Raw genomic sequence first — 7,451 nt, 5'->3', positions numbered from 1 at the left:
CTAACCCCCATTTTGGTGTGTTTACAATGTGCATTACAGGCCGGCCACCATCGAATTACAAGAGGAAAGGGAAATTATGAAGAAGATATGATTGCTTTTTGGGATAATGTGTTAATATTTGTACTAAAATACTTGTTATATTTATAAGTTTTGTACTATGATTATGTGGAAAAATCTGGTAGCTACTTTTATAATGTAGTTTATATATATATATATATATATATATATATATATATATATATTAGGACCATATGTGTAAATTTTGTATTTCATGATGTATGGGATACGTGGTTATACGCAAATTTGGCCTTTAAATAGACCCTTTTGTAACCTTAGAGGTTCATCCCGTAATAAAATTTCAGTCTTGAGTTTTCTCTCGATTTGAAGTTTATCTTGTTTTTCGTTTTAAGTGAAAATGGAAGCGTTTTACTTGTTTATGCCCTTGATATTCTTAGCCATTTTCATCATCTGGAATTACATCCTCCACAAACTCCAGAACCACCCACCAAACCCATGGTTCCCTCCCCTGCCCATAATCGGCCACCTCTACCTCCTCAAACCCCCATTTCACAAGTCCCTCGCCAAACACGGTCCAATCCAACTCCTGCAATTTGGCTCACGTCCAGTTCTCCATGTCTCCTCCCCGTCCCTAGCTGAAGAATGTCTCACCACCAACGACGTCATATTTGCCAACCGCCCGCGGCTGTTGGCCGGGAAGTACCTTGGCTACAATTACACAAGCCTCGTCTTTGCACCGTATGGTGACCACTGGCGGAACCTCCGCCGTGTCTCCGCCATAGAAATCCTCTCTTCTCACCGACTAAGTGAGCTTGAACCAATGCGTACCAAGGAAGTGCTTCTCACTATCCGTAAACTCTATCGGTCGTCACTGAAACAGGCGGCCGAGGTGCAGGTTAAAGCTATGTTGGTTGACCTAACGCTGAATACCATGATGAGGATGGTTAGTGGTAAGAGATATCATTATGGCAGCGATAATGTACTGACGGTGGAAGAGAAGGAAAAGGCAGATCGGTTTCAAGAACTTGTGGCGGAGATTTTCGAGGTTATGGGGGCTACGAATATAGGGGACTACATGCCGGTGATGAGGTGGTTGGGTGTGAGCAAATTGGAAAAGCAATTGATCCGTTTGCAGGCACGGCGAGATTTGTTCATGCAGGAGCTAGTTGAGGAGCTAAAAGAAGGCCTGAAGAACAGTGGTGATGGGAAGAAGAAGAGGAGGCATAACATGATTGAAATGCTATTATCTCTCCAAAAAACCGAGCCTGAGTGCTACACCGACGAAATGATCTGAAGCATCATGCTGGTAATTTAACAAGAGACACGTAGATTTGCTTTCTGAATCAAATTAATATTATATATATGTTTTGTTTGGATGGTCTAAGGACACGTTACTTCAATTGATTCCATGCATTTATTGTATAGGTGATGTTAGCAGGGGGTACTCAGACCTCCATATCTACCATGGAATGGGCAATGTCTCTTTTACTCAACAATCCAAGTGTTCTAAAAAAGGCACAGGCTGAGATCGACGAATATGTGGGCCAAGATCGTCTTCTCCAGGAATCCGACATTGCAAACCTACCGTATCTTGGTTGTATAATAAAAGAAACCATGAGGATGTTTCCGGCAGGTCCTTTGTTGCCTCACGAGTCCACAAAGGATTGCAAGGTCGGAGGATATCACATTCCTAGCGGCACGATGCTACTAGTGAACGTGTGGGGGATACAAAACGATCCAACCATATGGGGAGACCCAAAAACGTTTAGACCCGAGAGATTTGAGAGTCTAGAAGGCTATAGAGACGGTTTCAAGTTTATGCCATTTGGGTCCGGAAGGAGAAGTTGCCCCGGGGAAGGCATGGCGTTGCGAACGGTTGCGTTGGGGCTGGGATCGCTTATCCAATGCTTTGAGTGGGAACGAACAAGTGAAAGCCATGTTGATTTGAGTGAAGGGAGTGGAGTGGGCATGCCAAAGGCTATAAACTTGGTGGCAAGGTGTTCGCCTCGTTCTACGATGTTAAATCTATTATCACTTCTTTGATTCGACTCCGTCTTTCTTTGTAACACATATATACATATAACACGAAATGATTCAACCTGAAATAACTCGATGTCTAATCGATATGTAAAATCTTCAAATTTTAGGTATTGAGTTGATATTGAGTTGCTTTTATTTAAATTTGACTCAACCCAATGAACCCGATATCTTTTTGTTTTTTGGATTTAATACCATTATTGAGTCTCTGTTAATATGTACATAAGACAATTACACCGGCACGTACCCTTTTCATATACATATATTTTTAATTTATTTTCCATCTTTATATCTCCTTTGTATATATGTTCATTAATTGTGAACATATATATATATATATGTAAATTGAGAAATTAATTGAATATGGTATACTTTAGATTCAAAAAGTATGGATAAGTATACCAAATGGTTGATCATGAAAAATATATTATGAGTAAACTAGAGAAAACAACATATTTAAGTTTAAGAAAATATTTTGATGTACTAAAATATCAACTCGACCAGCACTTACGGTTTGGTTTAGGTTGGTTTGAGTTTTAAACCATAGGCATTGAGTTAGATTGTCAAATGTCTTCAACATGATCAACTCAATACATAAGCACACTTAAGTTAAAGTGTCATAATATATCTACAAATCTTCTCCAACTGATGAGTTAAAAATGGTAAAGAGCTTAAAAATGTGCTAAAAATGGCTATTGACGGGTCAAAAAATAGCTATGTTGAAGCAGACTTTGAAATAAAATAATGAACCCTAAATCCTCGATCCCTGTTTGTAGAATTGGGAGGTTGAACTAATGGATGACAATTAATGGTCAAATAATAATTAAATTAGGTGGTTAAATAGAATATAAAAATATAAGTTTAACCAACATACTTAAACTAATTAATATACACTAAAAATTATTATAGTTGAATGATAGATTAATAAGTATATATATCAAATATATAAAATACATAACTTAGCACTAATTGACTGAAAAATAGTGAATCTTTGATGCTGCAAAATGTTAGCACTTTTTTCGGCGGAAAATAAGGGATTTCGACAGATTTTCCTACTGAAAAAACCCTCGCCAAAATCTTGGGACCGGTTATGAGAAATTTTGGGACTTGTTGGAACCGACCCGGGATCGGTTTTTGGCCATCACTAGTGTTTAGCTTCAAAACTTGTACACGGTGCATATATAGGTAGTTGTACATCTTAATTTCCAATACAAAACCATTTAGCATGTTTATATATATATATATATATATATATATATATATATATAGAGAGAGAGAGAGAGAGAGAGAGAGGTGAGTATTATGCAATCCTTTATATTTGTACAACCGATACAACTCAATCTCAATCGTCCATTTAATTTGATGAATATGTGATTTCATAAAAGTTTTGATTGTTTCCTAATATAAAGTATTGATCATAATTAATGAATCATAGTCATCTTCCATAAATATTCAAATCATATTAAACGAACTCTCATCATTTCCATAAATATTTCAATTAATTAGGTTGCATTGGTTGTACAAATATGATGAGTTGCATTGGAAACGTTATATATATATATATATATATATATATATATATATATATATATATATATATATATATTAATTATAAAGCATTTAACAAAAACTCTTAAAAACCATATTTTATACATGAAGTACTACTTATTGATGAATATTACTTAAAATTCAAGATTACAAGTAAATTGTGCATAAGTACAACTTTTTAAGCTTCATATTGAAATTTATATAACTAATAGTAGATAAATATAATCAAATACATGATAAAATTATCATTTTATATATATCTAAAATATAATTAAGATAATTAAACAAAATAATTAATTATTATCTTTATAAAAAATATATTATTAAACAAAACATAAATTACTTCGTAATTAAACCTAAACGAAATTACAATAAAAATTTTGAATTAAAGAAATTACACAAAATTTTTATATATATATTTTTATTTTTATGATATATTTAAATTTATATTTTACTAAGAAAAACATTATTGTTTGCTCAAAAACACATAAATTCGTTTTATAACATCGACATAGACCAAAAAAATAAAATGAAACATTGAAGTCGAAATATATATCTCGTTGTATTGTGCGAGTACTCTTCTAATATATATATATACACTATATTATAAAACATTTGACAAAAACTCTAAAAAATTATTTTTTGTGCATGAAGTACTGTTTATTGATGCATATTACTTAAATTTCAAGATTACAAGTAAATTATGCATAAGTACAACTTATTAAAGCTTTATGTTTGAATTCGTGTAATTAACTGCGGATAAACATAATCAAATAGATGATAAACAACTTATTTTAAAATATAAAAAATCTAAAATATAATTAGGATAATTATTGAGTTATAACAGAATACTTAATTATTATCTTTATAAGAAAATATATTATTAAACATAAATTAAGTTACTTCGTTACGATAAATTAAATTATAATAAAAATTTTGAATTACAAAAATATACAAATAAAAAGTTTTAAATAGATAATTGGATACTAATATTAATATATTTTTTGCAAAGTTTATATGATATTTTCAAATTTATATTTTATTTAAAAATAAAAACATTATCGTTTTCTTAAAATCACATAAAATCGTATTATATTGGCATGAATAAAAAATAAAACGAAACATTGAAATGAAAATGTGTCTCGATGCATTGCATGAGTAGCCTTCTAATATATATATATATATATATATATATATATATATGTATAAATATATATAGATAAATGATTTTTCTCATTTTCTTGGTCTTGATGGTTGAATTTAATTGTGTTGATACGATTTATAGGTTTATTAATAGGTGGCACACCCTAATTTTGTGTGGCTATTCCTTGATAGTGTTGAGCTCCCAAATATGTATATATTTTTAAGATCGCACATGACCTTGGACCCATGTGTTTATTTTCTTGGTTGTTTCTATTGAATATCGATATGATTTCATCAGATATTTATAAGGTGGCCCATTTATATTTGTTGCCTCTCTCATTGCATTGTTGAATAAGGGCGGATCCATGATTCAGAATCAGAGGAGCATCGATGGCATACAATCCATCAACATCATCATAAGTTCATGACAAGAGTTGTAAAATCTTATCTCGTTAATGGTTTTAACCTCACTCTCGAAGGGCACTTCTAACATTTTGTTGGCAACATATGGTTTTAACTTCACTTAACTTAGTGGGTGAACAATTACAAGTACTGAGAATCATATGTGGTAAAGAGGCGTGACAATGACCGAAAATCTTACCTGATAAGTGAGATGGTGACTCTTACCCATTTAGCGCTTACCTCGTAAAAGATGTTTATCAACAACCTTCCTATGCTATTTTGATGGTCAATAATCTTACCAAGTAAAGTAAGTTCAGTATGGTAACTGATATGCTTTGTTTCACCAATGTTGTAACACTCATTTTTCTCTTTTAACTATTTTATTTTCCTTTTATATCCCAAATTTGTTTCTTTTATTATTTTATTTTTCATTTCTTATTTTATGGAGTTAAAAGGTTAAAAGTATCAGGAGGTCTCAGGTTCAAATCTAAGGAGGAATAAAAGTCCCTTTGTGGCTACAGAGGTTCAAATGCGGTGACTCCGGACTATCTGCAAAGCATGTGGGTCGTCCTGGGATTAGTCCGCTCGCATAGCAGGTTGGATATCCAGGTTAATAGAAAAAAAACTTTGGGACCAAGTTTCCTCCTTTGCATCCCTCTAGTCTTAGCATAAATAGAGGTGTTGCAGTTGAAGTTTGGCAAGGAGTATGAATGAGAAGTATTAGTTTCATAATGTAGTAGTTTTAGTTTATAACTTTTCAAGTTCTTTAAATTTAAGTATTACTTTTGACATTTTACATTCTTGCAATTTAATTCTTCTCTTGCATTTACATTCTTAAGTTATGTCTTTACTTTATGTTGTTATTTACTTTTTCCATGCAATTATTTCAAGTATGAGTATCTAAATTTTTTAGCTTGAGTGTGAGACAAATGATGAGATTTTAAACTAAACGAAAGTGCATCATTTTGCAATAATGATGTTCTACTACTTAATTTCAAATTTTATAAAATGCAAGACACTTCTTGACGAATTGATCACTTTGAAAAATGTTAAAGGTGTTTTGGTCTTTTAAAGATAAGCCACTTGAATGACATAGGACGTAGACTTGAGAGGGTTAATAACAAAGAGATTTGTTGTCTATGTTTTTCAAATTGATTAATTCTCAACATGTTGGTTACCTGGCAAAGTGTTAAAGTGTAGTGGACTCATAAATGAGCCATTTTGAACACATCAATTTGGATATATATATATATATATATATATATATATTTAAATGTATATGTGTATGCGAATGCATAGATAATGTGTGTATTATATGTACACATGTGTATGCATCATGTGTATACATGTGTATATGTTATGCGTATAGATATGTATACACGATGTGTATATATGTGTGTTGGTTGATAACCACGATTGAATCTATGTATATATTGTTGAAGATACATGTATTAGATGATGTATATATTATATATGTGAATGTATAGATGATATGGGTGTTATATGTACACATATGCATGCGTCATATGTATACACGTGTATGTGTTCTATATATATACTCGTCGGCCCGTGTTATATACATATATATACACGATGTATATATATGTGTGTTGGTTGCTAACCACAATTGGATCTATGTATATATTGTTGAAGATACATGTATTAGATGATGTATATATGTTTAAATGTATGTGTATATGTGAATGTATAGATAATATGTGTGTGTTGTTTAGACTTTAATGGGTTAAGGATATTGGGCTTTAATGAGTCTAAACAAGAATGATGACTTACTCCCAATATCATAAATACTACCTTATTCCAAAGAGATCCTTTGAATCAACAATTTATGTGAAGTCACATTGTGACATGAGTTTACTACATGCTTGGCTTGCTACATCTGTATCAACAAATACAAATGAACTCTGGTAAACCAGTTTTCAACCATCAACAATTCTCTGTTGGTCCATAATCCGTCAACGTTGTTGTTATTATTTACACGAATTACCCTCGTGATCTAATCCTTAAAAGAGATTATTATCAACATCCATTTTTGAAATAAAACATCTACACTCTAAATATCTCATCAGTAGCATCATCATCGTTTCGGTTTCCAAATTCCATCTGTATCCAGTTTTCAACGATATATTCCTATGATCATCCACCTACAAAATACATCCGTCATAGTTTTTTTCAAAATAACATCAAATGACTAAAATTGCTTTGTTCTAATAGTTTCATATAAAAATGATAATGTGTCAAAAGTATGGGGGTTGAATTGTAAGTTTTGAAAACACCATGACCAA

The 7,451-nt window shown here is 31.9% G+C and overlaps 1 pseudogene; it reads left to right on the top strand.

Moving 5' to 3' along the window:
- The first annotated feature begins 415 nt into the window (after window positions 1–415).
- Window positions 416–2,136, top strand: LOC112511502 (annotated as a pseudogene).
- The last annotated feature ends 5,315 nt before the right edge of the window (window positions 2,137–7,451 follow it).

The sequence above is a fragment of the Cynara cardunculus genome (genome assembly GCF_001531365.2).
Source record: "Cynara cardunculus var. scolymus isolate 2C chromosome LG 4, CcrdV1, whole genome shotgun sequence".
NCBI classification, from domain to species: domain Eukaryota; kingdom Viridiplantae; phylum Streptophyta; class Magnoliopsida; order Asterales; family Asteraceae; genus Cynara; species Cynara cardunculus.
Note: the sequence above shows the minus strand (reverse complement) of the source record. Positions and strands in the feature narration are given on the sequence as shown.